Source organism: Hyperolius riggenbachi, chromosome 6 (assembly GCF_040937935.1).
Source record: "Hyperolius riggenbachi isolate aHypRig1 chromosome 6, aHypRig1.pri, whole genome shotgun sequence".
NCBI classification, from domain to species: Eukaryota; Metazoa; Chordata; class Amphibia; order Anura; family Hyperoliidae; genus Hyperolius; species Hyperolius riggenbachi.
Genome location: NC_090651.1, coordinates 190,575,849 through 190,593,675, shown reverse-complemented (window position 1 = coordinate 190,593,675; position 17,827 = coordinate 190,575,849).

Below are 17,827 nucleotides of genomic sequence, written 5' to 3'. Positions count from 1 at the left end.
ACCCTATGCTGTGGGCACATATATCCAGCTATCCTATACTGGAGGCAACTATACCTGGCTACCCTATACTGCGGGCACAATTACCCGGCTATCCTATACTGGGGGCTCCTATACCCGGGTACCCTATGCTGTGGGCACATATATCCAGCTATCCTATACTGGGGGCACCTATACCCGGCTACCCTATGCTGTGGGCACCTATACCCGGCTACCCTATGCTGTGGGCACCTATACCCGGCTACCCTATGCTGTGGGCACCTATACCCGGCTACCCTATGCTGTGGGCACCTATACCCGGCTACCCTATGCTGTGGGCACCTATACCTGGCTACCCTATGCTGTGGGCACCTATACCCGGCTACCCTATGCTGTGGGCACCTATACCTGGCTACCCTATGCTGTAGGCACCTATACCCGGCTACCCTATGCTGTGGGCACCTATACCTGGCTACCCTATGCTGCGGGCACATACAGTATACCTGGCTAACCTGTGCGCGGGGGGGGGGGGGGGGGGGGCGCTAAGCTTAGCATTTGAAACACTGGTAGATCTCCTGGCCTCGGCGAGCCGAAAAAGTGTGGGCACCCCTGGTCTAGTGGGTAAGACAGATACCTACTACACACTGAGGCCTGGGTTCAAATCCCAGCTATGGTATGTAAGCTGCCTTTTCAAAAAGTACAAATCTTTAATCATGCTACTTTTTCTATTGAATTGAGAGAGAGAGAGAGAGAGAGAGAGATTTTTGTGGGTGTTATGCCGGAAAATTCCACGGAAATAATAAAATTACCGCGGAATTCAGTTTGAGAGGTATAGCAATTCCGTTCCGACTAGCGGAATTGGAATTAACCTAATTCCGGCCGGAATCACGGAATTAACAATTCCGCGGAATTTACCGAGCATCCCTAGAAGGGTCCACCTGACCACGGATGCCTGGTCTGCCAAGCACGGTCAGGGCAGGTACATAACTTACACAGCCCATTGGGTCAACCTGGTGACCGATGGCAAGCAGGGAGTACGTGGCTGTGCAGCGGACCAACTTGTGACACCTCCACGGCTTGCAGGCAGGCCTCCTGCCACCTCCTCTCCTCCTACTAAATCCTCTTCACTGTCATCCTCCTCCTCCTCCTTGGCCGAGTTCAACTCTACTGGTGCTGCGATCTCCTCTACAGCTACACAGCCCCAGCTCCCCAGGGTTATGCTGCATGCCAGGTACGACGGTGTCACACCATCTTAGACATGTCTTGCCTCAAAGCCTCAAAGAGAGTCACACTGGAACAGCTTTCCTGGCTGCTCTTAACAAACAGGTGGATCAGTGGCTGACCCCGCACCAGCTGGAGATCGGCAACATGGTGTGTGACAATGGCAGCAATCTCCTTTCCGCATTGAATTTGGGAAAGCTGACACATGTACCCTGCATGGCACATGTGCTGAATCTAGTCATTCAAAGATTTGTGTCAAAGTACCCAGGCTTAGAGGACGTCCTGAAGCAGGCCAGGAAGTTGTGTGGGCATTTCAGGCGGTCTTACACGGCCATGGCACACTTTGCGGACATTCAGCGGAGAAACAACTTGCCGGTGAGACGCTTTATATGTGATAGCCCAACTCACTGGAATTTGACCCTGGTCATGTTCTCTCGTCTGCTAGAACAGGGCGAAAGCTGTCACCCAGTACCTGCACAATTACAGTAAAAGGACACAATCTGGGGAGATGGGGATGTTCTGGCCCAACAACTGGACACTACAGCAGGCTCATGCGGCCGTTTGAGGAGGTGACCAACCTGGTGAGTCGCAGTTAAGGCACCATCAGCGACTTGATCCTGTACGCTTACTTCCTGGAGCGTGCCATGCGTAGAGTGGTGGATCAAGCTGTGGAGGAGCGTGAACAGGAACAGTTACGGCAGGAACAGTTGTGGGAGCAATTTTCATCAGAATCAGATGTTTCCTCAACACCTGCGGCAGCACAGAGGGGGGAGGAGGAGGAAGAGTCGTGTGGGGAAGAGGAGTCAGATTCGGATGATGAGGAAGGTGTTTCTTTGGAGGAGGAGGAGGAGGCGGAGGCAGAAGAACAACTGCAGCAGGCGTCGCAGGGGGCTTGTGCTGCTCGACGTTCCCATGGTATTGTTTGTGGCTGGGAGGAGGAGGAGGACTTACCTGACGTCACTGAGGAAGAGCAAGAGGAGATGGATAGTACGTCTGGATCCAACTTTGTGCAGATGGCGTCTTTCATGATGTCCAGCCTGTTGAGGGACCCCCGTATAAAAAAACTCAAGGGGAATGAGCTGTATTGGGTGGCCACGCTACTAGATCCTCGGTATAGGCACAAAGTGGTGGACATGTTACCAACACACCAGAAGGCAAAAAGGATGCAGCACATGCAGAACAAGCTGGCAACTATGCTTTACATTGCGTAATCCCATGTTAGCGCAGGCAAGGACAGGACGCTCCAGCTAGGGATGATCGGAAGGTCCGAATTCCGTTCCGCCGGTATTGGCGGATTCCGCCAGCGCTAAATTCCGTCGCCATTACATTTCCGTGGAATTCCGCAAAATTCAGCGGAATTCCGCATTCTGGCGGAAAATTAAAATAGTCGCAATTGAAACCTTGTTTGTTCTAAATGGTAGCTCATGGAACCTTGTGGCTGTTCCACCGTTCATTTTTTTATTTTTTTATTTTTTTTCAGCAGGAGTTGTCGTGTACCACGTGTAAACCATGGTGTTCCACGGCGGTCATTTACAAGTGTCGTGTAAACCATGGTGTTCCACGGTGGTCATTTACAAGTGTTGTTTGGAGCAGCAGGAGTTGTCGTAGGCCATAGGAGCTACTGGTTCCACGGTAGTCCTAAAAAATTTTTGGAGCTGCAGGAGAAGTTGTAGGCCATGGGACCTAGAGGTGGTTCCACAGAAGTCATTATAATTTTTTGGAAGCAGCAGGAGAAGTTGTAGGCCATGGGACCTAGAGGCAGTGATGCTCATCCGAGATAGGATATCCGAGATACTCGGATATCCTAGCTCTTTTTTCACTATTCGAACTCGAATACCGAGCTCGAATAGTATTAGCTATCCGGGCTGTGCTATCCGAGCGCACTCGGATAGCAATCAGCTATCCGGAGATATCCTAGCCATCCGCTCGGATAGCGTCACGTCAGACGTCACCTCGAGTCCTCACAATTACTTGTATTGTGTATTCGCTGAATTGTACTGTACTGTAGTCTGAGCATAGGGACACCGTCAGTCAGCGTCAGCTAGGGTCTTTGTGTGCGCACTGCGCACTCTCTCGTTAGCGCTACACCGATCTCTGCTGTAGAGTACACCTGTCCGCCACCTCACACACCCACCACCACCAGTCCCACCCTATTAAAGTACCCCACTTGTCACACCTTTACATACGTAACTTTTTTTTTCATTTGTATAATATTAAAAATATACGATGTCGGGCACTGGCAGCCGTGGTTTGGGCAGGGGTTGCAAGGGCATTGGCAAGAGAGGAGGTTGTGGCAGCCGCGCCACCACTACCACCATGCGCAGTTCTGCGTCTGCACTAGTGTCTATTCCGCCATTAGCCACTGGCCGTGGACGCCTTGGCCGCCCAACAGCTGGGAGTCACGCTGCAGAGACACAGCAGCAGCGTGTGGCGCAGATGTTCCTCCCACCGCCAGGTCGTAGCCGTCCTATTGAGGAGAAGGACGCACACTCTTGGTGGATGAGCAGGCCACCATTAGCTCTGGAACCGAGTCCTCCCCCCCCCACCACCACTCCTGTTCGCAAGAGCAGCAGCAGCCGCCCAGCACTGCCTGGGGAGGAGGAGGAGGAGTGCAGTTCTCCAGCCCCAGCGGGCAACACCATAGTTACATAGTTACATAGTTACATAGTTATTTTGGTTGAAAAAAGACATACGTCCATCGAGTTCAACCAGTATAAAGTACAACACCAGCCTGCTCCCTCACATATCCCTGTTGATCCAGAGGAAGGCGAAAAAACCCTTACAAGGCATGGTCCAATTAGCCCCTAAAGGGAAAAATTCCTTCCCGACTCCAGATGGCAATCAGATAAAATCCCTGGATCAACATCATTAGGCATTACCTAGTAATTGTAGCCATGGATGTCTTTCAACGCAAGGAAAGCATCTAAGCCCCCTTTAAATGCAGGTATAGAGTTTGCCATAACGACTTCCTGTGGCAATGCATTCCACATCTTAATCACTCTTACTGTAAAGAACCCTTTCCTAAATAAATGGCTAAAACATTTTTCCTCCATGCGCAGATCATGTCCTCTAGTCCTTTGAGAAGGCCTAGGGACAAAAAGCTCATCCGCCAAGGTATTATATTGCCCTCTGATGTATTTATACATGTTAATTAGATCCCCTCTAAGGCGTCTTTTCTCTAGACTAAATAAACCCAGTTTATCTAACCTTTCTCGATAAGTGAGACCTTCCATCCCACGCATCAATTTTGTTGCTCGTCTCTGCACCTGCTCTAAAACTGCAATATCTTTTTTGTAATGTGGTGCCCAGAACTGAATTCCATATTCCAGATGTGGCCTTACTAGAGAGTTAAACAGGGGCAATATTATGCTAGCATCTCGAGTTTTTATTTCCCTTTTAATACATCCCAAAATTTTGTTAGCTTTAGCTGCAGCTGCTTGGCATTGAGTACGATTATTTAACTTGTTGTCAATGAGTACTCCTAAGTCCTTCTCCAAGTTTGATGTCCCCAACTGTATCCCATTTATTTTGTATGGTGCTAGACCATTAGTACGTCCAAAATGCATGACCTTACATTTGTCAACATTGAATTTCATCTGCCATGTATGTGCCCATATAGCCATCCTATCCAGATCCTGTTGCAATATGACACTATCTTCCTGAGAGTTAATGATTCTGCACAATTTTGTATCATCTGCAAAAATAGCAACATTGCTCACTACTGCATCTACTAGGTCATTAATAAATAAATTGAAGAGCACTGGACCCAGAACAGACCCCTGTGGGACCCCACTGCTAACAGTCTCCCATTTTGAGTATGATCCATTGACCACAACTCTTTGTTTTCTGTCCATTAGCCAGTTCCCTATCCATGAACACAGACTCTTCCCCAGTCCTTGCATCCTCAACTTTTGCACCAGACTTTTGTGGGGAACAGTGTCGAAGGCCTTTGCAAAGTCCAAGTATATCACATCTACAGCATTCCCAATATCCATATTAGCATTCACTACCTCATAAAAGCTGAGCATGTTAGTCAAACAGGACCTGTCTTTAGTAAACCCATGTTGATGCTGAGAAATAAGATTATTTTGTACTATGAAGTCATGTATAGTATCTCTTAGTAACCCCTCAAATAGTTTGCATACAACTGATGTTAAACTTACAGGTCTATAATTTCCTGGATCAGATTTTTTGCCCTTCTTAAATAATGGGAAAACGTGGGCTGTACGCCAATCCACTGGGACTCTGCCAGTTGCAAGAGAGTCACAAAAGATAAGATAAAGGGGTTTATCTATAACTGAACTTAATTCCCTTAGGACCCGAGGATGCATGCCATCCGGGCCAGGTGCCTTGTCTATTTTTAATTTATTTAGTCTTGCCTTCACTTCTTCCTGCGTTAAGTATTTAATATTACAGTTAGAAGATTGAGACTCTTCCGCCTCTGTAGTTTGCAACAGTGCTGTTTCTTTTGTGAAGACAGAAGCAAAGAAAGCATTTAATAACTCTGCCTTACCTTGGTCATCCACCATAGAGTTCCCATCCTCATCCTTTAGGAGTCCTATACAGTCAACCTTTCTTTTTTTAGAGTTAATGTACTTGTAAAACTTTTTTGGGTTAGATTTGATATCCTTAGCGATTTGTTTTTCAGCTTCAATCTTTGCCTGCCTAATTTCTTTTTTACAATTTTTATTGCACTCCTTATAATTGCTTAGTGCAACCTCTGTCCCCTCCTGTTTTAAGACCTTATAGGCATTCTTTTTCCTCTTCATTTTATCTTTAACCTTTCTATTCATCCATAGAGGCCTTTTTTTATTCCTAGACATTTTGTTTCCATATGGGATATACATACTACAGTATTGATTGAGTATAAGTTTAAAAGCTTGCCATTTCCCTTCAGTGTCTTCCCCTTGTAGTACATTATCCCAGTTCACCAAACTTAGTGCCTGCCTAATTTGAGTGAACTTTGCTTTTCTAAAGTTCATAGTTTTAGTGGTCCCGCTGCCCCGTGGCCTATCAGTCACCAGCTCAAACGTTATCATGTTGTGATCACTATTTCCCAAATGTTCTTGAACCTGCACATTTGATACATTATCTGGTCTATTAGAAATGATCAGATCCAGTAACGCATTCCCCCTAGTTGGTTCAGTTACCATTTGAGTCAAGTAATTGTCCTGTAGTGCTGCCAGAAATCTGCTGCTTTTACCAGAATGGGTAGCCTCAATACTCCAGTCAATGTCTGGAAAGTTGAAGTCGCCCATAATTATGACCTCATTTTTACCTGCAGCTTTTTCAATCTGCTGTAGTAATCGCAGTTCTGCAGCTTCATTAATAAGAGGTGGCCTGTAGCATACCCCAATAAGCAATTGGCAACTTTTATTTCCACCATGAATATTTACCCAAACGGACTCCACATCTTCGCAATCTTCCTCCATCTCATCGTTGAGGACAGCTGTAAGAGAATTCTTAACAAAGAGACAAACCCCTCCACCTTTTTTCCCTGTTCTATCCCTCCTAAACACATTGTATCCTTTTAAATTAGCTATCCAGTCATGGCTTTCATCCATCCATGTCTCGGTTATTCCCACAATGTCATAGCCTTTGTCATTCAGAATGAACTCTAGTTCGTCTATTTTATTTGCAAGGCTCCGAGCATTGGTTACCATGCACTTTATATTTTTACCACCACATTTACCAATTTTGTTTACATGAAATTGGCTACTTGAATTTTTACCAACCTCCTTAATCTTTACACTGTCCCCACCCCCCTCTCCACCCTCCATAATGATAGGTTCCCACTGTCTTTTTACCTCATCTTGTCTATGTATTGAGACTTTATCCTCCCGCCTCCCCCCAGATCCTAGTTTAAAATCTCCTCCAACCGTTTAGCCATCTTCTCCCCCAATGCAGCTGCACCCTCCCCATTAAGGTGCAGCCCATCCCTGCTGTAGAACCTGTAGCCGACTGCAAAGTCTGCCCAGTTCTCCAGGAACCCAAACCCTTCCTTCCTACACCAATTTCTCAGCCACTTATTTAACTCCCTAAGCTCCCTCTGTCTCTCAGATGTAGCACGTGGCACTGGCAGTATTTCAGAAAACACCACCTTGGAGGTCCTTGCTTTAAGTTTATCTCCAAGTACCTGAAAATCATTTTTGAGGACCTTCCATCTCCCACTAACTTTGTCATTGGTGCCAATGTGTACCATGACAGCCGGGTCTTCCCCAGCCCCACCCAGTAATCTGTCAATTCTTTCCGCTACATGCCGAACCCGAGCACCCGGGACCCTGTCACTCAGCAGCACCTTCTTCTTATCCCCAAGCACAGCGGGGCTATAGAGTGCTGTTGTGGCAGAATTGGAGGAGGAAGAAATGCTGATGGGCACTTTGGGAGATGATGCTTTGGACAGTCAGATAGTGGTGACTGTCCCTCAGCCCATGCATGCAGAAGGGGAGTTTGTGGGGTCATCCCAGCAGGACATGTTTGCGGAGGGGGAGGATGATGATGACAGGGTGAAGGACAGAGACTGGGTGGCAGATCCTGGGGATGTCATCAGCTCTGAGGAGGAGGAGGAGGAGGAGGAGGATGCGTCTGCAGGCCTTGCTAGAAGGATCAGCATCGCAGGCATAGGCAGGATCAGAAGTGGGCATGGTATGCAGGCCACACAGGGTGCTGATCCGGAGGCGGAGAGTTCTGCCAGTGCCACCAGCCACACCAAGAAACCCCCCCCCCCCCCCCCAACCACCACAGGGAGACCAGCGGCAGCAGCACCTTCCAGCCGGAGGGGCAACTTCACCTCCCCAATTTGGAATTATTGCACCCTGCCATATGGAGTGCAAGTATGCCACCTGCAACCAGTGCCGCCAGCAGCTCAGCAGAGGGAAGGAGCCCTCTGCGTACGGCACCACCTCTCTGGTGAACCATCTGGCAGGGAGACACTTCCATGAGCATAAGGAGTTCATGAAGTTGAAAGAAGCTGGCAGTGGCAGACCCGCCACCACTGCGAAGCCGTCAGCAGCAGCCACCCGCCCTCCTCCACCTCCTCCAGCAGCACCAGCAGGAGTGCGTCAGAAACGCACTGCTCCTCCTCCCTCTGCAACTCCTGCCGCCGACACTGAGGCGTGTTCTGGCAGCCAGTCCTCAGTGGCCTCCTCTGCTCCCTCCAGTGATTCCCGTGCCAGCAAAAGGCGTCACCAGACCCTGCTCAGCGACACCTTCCAGGGGGTGGTCAGGGTTCTGCCTCCCAGCAGCCGTCGCGTGCATCAGCTGAACGGCTTGCTGGCACGGGCCATGTGCTCCCAACTCCTGCCTTATTCCCTTGTGCAGGAGGGGAGCGACATGCGTGCGCTCCTGATGTGTGCAGCCCCCGATTGGCCACTATCTGTCCTTCACCGCGCATTGGGTCAGCTTGGTGGAAGGGGGTGAGGAGGGGGGAGCAGCATCGGGCACTGTCAGAGCAGCAGCAACAACGCAGTGGGTGGTGCCACCATGCAGGGTCAGCGGAATTGCAGCAAGTTCCTCTGATCCGCTTCCATCCTCCGGCACACCAGCCCAACCCCCCCGCCTCAGCAGCAGCGTGAAGCCCCGCCACTGCCAAGCGCTTCTGGAATTGGTCAGCCTGGGGAAGACCAAACTGACGGTGAACCATGTCCTGGCCAAACTCCGAGAGCAAGAGAGGAATTGGCTGACCCCCATAGGCCTCAGAGTCGGAGAGGTGGTGTCCGACAATGGGGCAAACCTGGTTGCTGCAATCAGCAGGGGAGACCTGACCCACATCCCCTGCCTGGCGCACGTCCTGAATCTGGTAGTCCAAAAGTTCCTGCGGACCTACCAGGGGATGGACCGACTCCTTGAGGCGGCAAGGAAGGTTGTGCGTCATTTCCGGCACTCGCCTGCAGCCGTAGCGAGCCTGGAAGAGGTGCAGAATGAGCTGCACCTGCCACAGCACCGGCTCATGATCGATGTTCCAACTCGCTGGAACTCCACCCTGGCGATGTTGGAGCGTCTGGTTGAACAGAGGTAGGCTGTCAGCCAGTACGTTGCACGAGCAACAGTTGCCGCCATCACTGCAACTGGGCGTGCCGCCACCAACCTCCCGTCCATCATCTCCACGGAGGACTGGGGGCACATGCAGCAGGTGTGCTCAGTGCTGGCACCCTTCCCGCGGGCCACCAACATGGTAAGCAGGGACCATGCAATGGTGTGCGAGTGGGTCCCCATGGTGTGTGTGCTGGACAGGGCCCTGTATGCACTGCTGGAAGAGGGAGCGGCAGCCTTGGACCAGCAGGAGCTGCAGGCAGCTTCACAGGCCACCCCTGAGGAGGAGGGTTTGGAGTTGGTGGAGGTCCCTGACCTTGCTGCTGATGAGGGGGAGCAGCAGAGCGCAGCTGGACTGGTGCGGGGGTGGGGAGAGGATGAGGTGGAGGAGGCAGAGGAGGAGGACAGCACTGTCGGCTCTGGGGCTACCGATGATGTGCCAGCAGACGTGGCCAGACTCATCCCAATGGCAGCGCACATGCTGAGGTGCCTGAGCAAGGACCAAGGGTCATCCAGATGAAGCAGAGGGAGGACAGCTGGATCTGCATGATGCTGGACCCACGTCTGAAGGGGAAGCTCAGCCAGTTCCTGCAGGAGGAGACCGTGCACAACAAATGAGGGATTTGCCGCTGTCCCTTGTTGAGCGCTTGGAGGAAGCCTTCCCTCAGCCATCCACCCCCACTGTCCAGCCAGCACAGAGGCAGCAGCAGGTGCCTGCTTCCACCAGCAGCAAGCGCACGCGCCCCACAGACCTGCTGTCTCTGACCAACTAGCTCTACATGAGTGTAGAGCTGCTAGGGACTAGAGAGGAGGGGCCTGCAGCAGCATCCTTCTCCAGTCACAGACAGCGCTTGACCCGCATGGTGGCTGACTACATGGGGTCCTTCAGCGGGCTTCAGCTTTGCCCCTGTTGATCCCATGGAGTATTGGGTCAAGCACCTGCCGATCCGGAGCGAGCTTGCGCAGTACGCCCTGGAAGTGCTCTCCTGCCCCCCTTCCAGCGTACTGTCAGAGCGTTGCTTCAGTGCAGCCGGTGGAGTCGTTACTGAGAAGCAATCTCGTCTGTCTCACAAGTCTGTGGACAGACTGACGTTTCTCAAAATGAACCAGGCTTGGGTGGAAGGCGAATACCTGGCCCCTGTTTTCGGCGAGAGGGGGACATGAAGTGGCACACACACATTACACCTGCTGCTGCTGTATTTCTTCCTGCTGTCTGTGTCTCCACTGCCAGGGAACACATTAAAAGGTGCTGCTGCCCATGCGCCACCAGCTATTTACGCTCAAAAATAGCTGCATTTCTGAAAAAAAAAATGTAATAATTTTGTGTCATTATTTTAGAGGTGTCCGGGTTGAAAACTGTGCTGTCCCAATTGTGTATTGGACACAATGTGGGCTTCACGACCGCTGTCTGGAACCTCATGGTGTATATTTACGGCCCTGGTACCACCGCTAGGAACCAGGGCCTAATATGTCTCACTGCCTGCCCTCCTGCCTGCTGCCTGCTGCCAGTCTGCCACACACTCATCCTCCTTACGCTGCCTGCTGCTGTATTTCCTCCTGCTGTCTGTATGTTTCCACTGCCAGGGAACACATTACAAGGTGCTGCTGCCCATGCGCCACCAGCAATTTACGCTCAAAAATAGCTGCATTTCTGAAAAAAAATGTAATAATTTTGTGTCATTATTTTAGAGGTGTCCGGGTTGAAAACTGTGCTGTCCCAATTGTGTATTGGACACAATGTGGGCTTCACAACCGCTGTCTGGAACCTCATGGTGTATATTTACGGCCCTGGTACCACCGCTAGGAACCAGGGCCTAATATGTCTCACTGCCTGCCCTCCTGCCTGCTGCCTGCTGCCAGTCTGCCACACACTCATCCTCCTTACGCTGCTGCTGCTGTATTTCCTCCTGCTGTATGTATGTTTCCACTGCCAGGGAACACATTACAAGGTGCTGCTGCCCATGCGCCACCAGCTATTTACGCTCAAAAATAGCTGCATTTCTGAAAAAAAAATGTAATAATTTTGTGTCATTATTTTAGAGGTGTCCGGGTTGAAAACTGTGCTGTCCCAATTGTGTATTGGACACAATGTGGGCTTCACGACCGCTGTCTAGAACCTCATGGTGTATATTTACGGCCCTGGTACCACCGCTAGGAACCAGGGCCTATTATGTCTCACTGCCTGCCCTCCTGCCTGCTGCCAGTTTGCCACACATTCATCCTCCTCACGCTCCCTGCTGCTGTATTTCCTCCTGCTGTCTGCATGTTTCCACTGCCAGGGAACACATTACAAGGTGCTGCTGCCCATGCGCCACCAGCTATTTACGCTCAAAAATAGCTGCATTTCTGAAAAAAAAATGTAATAATTTTGTGTCATTATTTTAGAGGTGTCCGGGTTGAAAACTGTGCTGTCCCAATTGTGTATTGAACACAATGTGGGCTTCACGACCGCTGTCTGGAACCTCATGGTGTATATTTGCGGCCCTGGTACCACCGCTAGGAACCAGGGCCTATTATGTCTGGCTGCCTGCCCTCCTGCTGCCTGCTGCCAGTCTGCCACACACTCATCCTCCTCACGCTGCCTGCTGCTGTATTTCCTCCTGCTGTCTGTATGTTTCCACTGCCAGGTAACACATTACAAGGTGCTGCTGCCCATGCACCACCAGCTATGTCTCGCTGCCCGCCTGCCTGCTGCCACTGCCACACACTCATCCTCCTCACGCTGCCTGCTGTTGTATTTCCTCCTGCTGTCTGTGTCTCCACTGCCAAGGAACACATTACAAGGTGCTGCTGCCCATAGCCGGCCTTTGATATGAGCGACCGGAGCGGTCGCTCAGGGCGCCAGCTTCCAAGGGGGCGCCTATAGCTGGTTGCCTATACTGAGGGCACTTACACCTGATTTCCTATACTGAGGGCACCTATAGCTGGCTACCTTTACTGAGAGCTCCAACACCTGGCTACCTATACTGGAGGCACCTACGCCTGGCTACCTATGGGGGGATGGAGACCTTCAACTGACTTCCTATACTGGGGGCACCTATGCTTGGCAACCTATATTGAGGGCACCTACACATGAGATCCTATACTGGGGCACCTATACCTGGCTACCTACCTATACTGAGTCTGAGGGCGTTTTTGGAGGGGGGGGGGGGCACTGCGGCTATAACGCGTGATGCAAATTGTCAGTGCTGTGCTATCATTCTAAATGGGGGGGAGGGGGCTAACTGTCTCACTGATTGTTTTTATTAATATTCCTGAAAGGTTCTAGTCTTCATTTTTAAATGTAGTCAGGATAAAGCACTCTTTCCATCCATTCGTGGTTATTAATAGTATTTTTTTCTATTATACATATCTGACGTGTCACAGAGAACTGAGCATTTGGCATGATGTGTCACAACGTCAATGAGGTTGTGAACCCCTGTTCTAGGCGATATCTCAGGAGAAAAGGGGAATTGCATATGGGCCTGTGTGTGTGTGTGCGTACATGCGTGTGTGTATATGCACGTGGGAAGAGGATGAAGAGGGGGGGGGGGGCACAAAAATCAGGTTTCGCTCAGGGCACTGTGAAACCTAAGGCCGGCCCTGCTGCTGCCCATGCTCCACCAGCTATTTACGCTCAAAAATAGCTGCATTATTTTGAAATTTATTTTTTTTAAATTATTTTAGAGGTGTCCGGGTTGAAAACTGTGCTGTCCCAATTGTGTATTGGACATAATGTGGGCTTCACGACCGCTGTCTGGAACCTCATGATGTTCATTTACGGCCCTGGTACCACCGCTAGGAACCAGGGCCTACTATGTCAGCAGTCACATCACACTGCCTGACACACACTACTCCTCCTCCTATAGCTGCATTGAGCTTCTGCTGTCTGTGTGCTGCTACCACTGCCAGGGAGAACAGAAGAAGAACTATTTTCTGCTGCCACCCACTCTCCTACCAGCTATTACCACACTACAATAGCTGCAACTACTTCCTCCCCCTGCTGATGTCTGTGTTTTACCACCGCCAGGGTACACAGAAAAAGGCGCTGTGGCTTGCAATTATGCCATCAACACAAATATAACTATGGTGATATTAAAATAAAATATTTCCACAAATGAAGTAAAAAAAAAAATATTACAAAAGAAAGGAAAACCAAGACACATAATATAATGATAGAGAAGAAGTGGAAGAAGAAGAAGAAAGAAGAAGATATAGAAGAAGAAAGAAGAAGAAGATATAGAAGAAGAAAGAAGAAGAAGAAGATATAGAAGAAGAAAGAAGAAGAAGATATAGAAGAAGAAAGAAGAAGAAGAAAGAAGAAAGAAGGAAGAAGAAGAAGACGACTTCCAACTTACAACCATTTTAGACACACCTTCTCATGCAAACACTTTTCATGTAATTAATTTACTATTTTTGATACCTTTTTTATAACTACTACATCACCACATAATCACTTGATGTTTTTCTTCATAAAAAAGGTGGTTTCATGCATCAGTGACCTCCAATACAAGTTTTAAAAGCTATTTAAGGCCAGCTCGAATATTTTACTCGAATACAGACTCGGATAGTGACGTCGGATATCCAAGGTCGAATTGGATATTCGATTAACTCGAATATCGAACTTCTAGTGAATTTGGATAGTTTACTATCCAAACTCGACCAAACTTGAATAGGATAATGAGGTATCCGATCAACACTGCCTAGAGGTGGTTCCACAGAAGTCATTATAATTTTTTGGGAGCAGCAGGACTTGTCGTAGGCCATGGGACCTAGAGGTCCAATGGCCTACGACAAGTCCTGCTGCTCCCAAAAACCCCAGTCCTAAACATTGTTTGTAGCAGCAGGACTTGTCGTAGGCCATGGTACCTAGAGGTGGTTCCACGGCAGTCCTAAACATTGTTTGTAGCAGCAGGACTTGTCGTAGACCATGATGGTGGCCACCCACATGTCGAGCCTTGCTTTTAAAGTTTTAATCCGGGGGTCTTTATGGAGGCACTGGATCATATGTGCAGCCATGGGGAAGAGATGTCTGCCATGAATCACCTCTTCCTGGCTGTCAGAACTGTCGTCGACATCATGATCCAGCTCCGCATCAAAATCTTCTTCCCACCCCCGGACAATGGGCTCTTCCGCTTCCACTTCCACAAGCTCTGCATCCTCATCCAGGACTGGAGCATGCCCACTCACTCCTTCACTTGACTGACCACTGTTCAGTAGGGCTTCCTCCCCCCGTTCGAGCAGTTTTTCAAGAGTCTTTTCTATGGTGAAGACAAGAAGGAGCACCTCTGATATACTGCAGTGGCGTACGTTAAAAAGGGGCGCTGGGAAAAAAGGGCGCCATGTTTTTAACGATAAGCATGGATAACGTTTAAAAATGTATTGTACTGTATTTCGTTTAAAATTAATGTTTTATAAAGTTATAAATCATTAAATAATGTGCATTAAATCGGCAATTGTAAAAACGTTAATCTTTCGTTTAAATAGTGAAACGTATAATAACGTTTAAAAAAAAAAATTACTAAGTAACCCTCCCTGTACCTACCCCTAACCCCTAGACCGCCCTGTTGATGCCTAAACCTAAGACCCTCCCTGTTGGTGCCTAAGTAACCCTCCCTGTACCTACCCCTAACCCCTAGACCCCCCTGTTAGTGCCTAAACCTAAGACCCCCCTGTTGGTGCCTAAACCTAAGACCCCCCTGTTAGTGCCTAAACCTAAGACCCCCCTGTTGGTGCCTAAACCTAAGACCCCCCTGTTGGTGCCTAAACCTAAGACCCCCTGTTGGTGCCTAAACCTAAGACCCCCCTGTTGGTTTTTTCGTTTAAAAATAATGTAAAAAAAAAAAAAAAAATGTACTGTTTTTCGTTTAAAAATAATGTTTGAAAAAAAATATTGTACTGTTTTTCGTTTAAAAATAATATTTAAAAATGTATAAATCATTAAATAATGTGTAATCATGAGAAGCAGTAATAAAACATTAAGTCTCCGGGCGCCGCTTTTAAAACGTTATTTTTCTCCGGCGCCCTTTTTTCCTATCGGGCGCCCATTAAACGATATTTATTATAGGAGTGAATGGCGGCGCCCGATTTGTCCACTAGCCTCAGGCGCCCGAATTTACTGTTACCCTGCAGTGCTCCTCACTGACCACTTTTGTTGCCTGCTCAAATGGCTCCAACACTTTGCACACCTGTCCAATCAGCTGCCACTGGTCCCCAGTAATGTAGTCCAGTGGCCCTGTTCTGGTGGAAGATGCCTCAGACAGGTATAGCCTGACCACCGTGCGCTGCTCCCACAACCTCTCCAGCATGTGGAGTGTGGAGTTCCACCACGTCGGACAATCTGAAATAAGCTTGTGATGCGGCAGGCTATGGCGGCGCTGCAGCAGTTTCATGGCCGCGGTGGCAGTTGCGAAGCGACGGATGTGGGCTGACACTTTTCGTGCTGAGGCCACAGCGTCCTTCAACCCTTCAAAAGTTTTTAGACATTTCTGGACTACAAGGTTGAAGACGGGGGCCAAGCAAGGTAAGTGGGTATAGCCACCTAGCGAAATGGCGGCCAGCATGTTTGCACCATTATCAGACACCACTACACCTGTGTCAAGTCTTCGTGGGGTCAGCACTGCCGAATCTGACCCTGTAAGGCTGCAAGGATTACAGATCCGGTTTGCCTGTTCTCCTCCATGGATTCCATTTTCAGCACTGCTTGGCATAGATGGTGCTGCAGACCAGTGTAGGAGGAGCGGGACCACTTGCTGGGAGGCTCAGAAATGGCAGACTGGCCTTGGACAGAACAGGTAGCAGAGGGAAGTGGAACAGGCCTTCCCTTCAACCCACTTGCACCCTTCTCAGCAGCCCCATGAAGGGTGACCCAATGGGCGGTAAAAGTCAGATACTTTCCCTGCCCATGCCTGGTGCTGCAGCCATCCATCGTGAAGTGCACCTTGCCACCGACAGCGGGATCCATAGACTGGCCGACACACTCCACAATGTGCTGGTGCAGGGCAGGGATAGCATGATAGTAGCAGCAGCCTAGCCTTCCCAGATATTCAACCCCCAAAATGACCCAAATAACTCACTGGACACCATAGCTGGATTTAATAGGCCAAAGCAGCCCGTTTATTTACCAAAATTATGTAAGAACTTAACGTAAATTCAGAGAGCTGAGGTAAGGGGTCCGAGATTCTCCTTAAGTTGACATCCAGGATAACTGGCAAGCAGCCTGGAACCAGCCACTAGCCGCAGTCACCGGCACAGGGACAGCTGCATGCCCACCGAGTAACTCTAACTCGCTGAGACCATAACCGGGTAATTTGCACCTGAGGCAAATACCCCCACAAAACCACCAACCTTCGGAGCCCTTACCCCTCCCGCTGCAATGACAAAAGATGAACCACTTCACAGAAAAATAACAATAACTAACAGACCTAAAAAAGGGGAGGGAGGGTGGGAGCTTCACTCCTAACGTCCAACTGAGTGTCTCCGCCCCCCGCCTTCTTTAAACCAAAACCCCAAGTACCTCCTCCTCTAGCCCAACCTCTTCCTTCTCTTTCCCAAATGTTAACCCCTTCCTTCCAGGCAGGCTACACTATCATGTGTGGGCCCTCCTGATTACGTTGCACTTCACTTCCAGGCCTCTTCTTGATAGTAGCAGCAGCCTAGCCTTCCCAGATGTTCAACCCCCAAAATGACCCAAATAACGCACTGGACACCATAGCTGGATTTAATAGGCTAAAGCAGCCCGTTTATTTACCAAAATTATGTAAGAACGTAACGTAAATTCAGAAAGCTGAGGTAAGGGGTCCGAGATTCTCCTTAAGTTGACATCCAGGATAACTGGCAAGTAGCCTGGAACCGGCCCCTAGTCGCAGTCACCGGTACAGGGACAGCTGCATGCCCTCCGAGTAACTCTCACTCGCTGAGACCATAACCGGGTGATTTGCACCTGAGGCAAATCCCCCCACAAAACCACCAACCTTCGGAGCCCTTACCCCTCCACCACGAACCGGCGTAACCCCACATGCCAGAGAGGCCCACACCCTCAGTGCTCTCTGAATGCCCTCCTCTATTCCTAGTGCCCATAAATCTGACCCAATGTCGTTCAAGTGAACGCCATCACCACTAAGGAGTAAATGGAGATCGCTTTCAAGCTCCACGTGCCTGATCGCCACACCCCCATTGTGAACCACAAACCTCGCCACCTCTTTGTTCAACTTGACCCTGGCCTTATTTATTCTGCTCACTGACCTCGCTAATCTCCATGTGGACCTGGCTACCACGTCCGACCATACGACAACTGTGGCCGGGAACTCCCTCCTAAGTCTCAAAAAATCAAACTTAATATCACGAATTATAACCCTGGTTGATTTTGCTGCAATATCATTGCCCCCGACATGCAAGACCAGCACGTCCGGGACCCTGTCCCACTCTGCATGTCTGCGGATCTCGGGCAAAACCCGCGATCAGAGCATGGCCGCGAAACCCAACCAATGTATATGGACCTCTTGTCGAGGGAAACCAAGTTGCCGCCCTTCCGGGCGAACCGCAGCTCTTCTTGCACCCCTAGCGACATAAGAGTGTCCGAAGATCCACACTAATATTGGATTTCCGGCAAAACATAAAA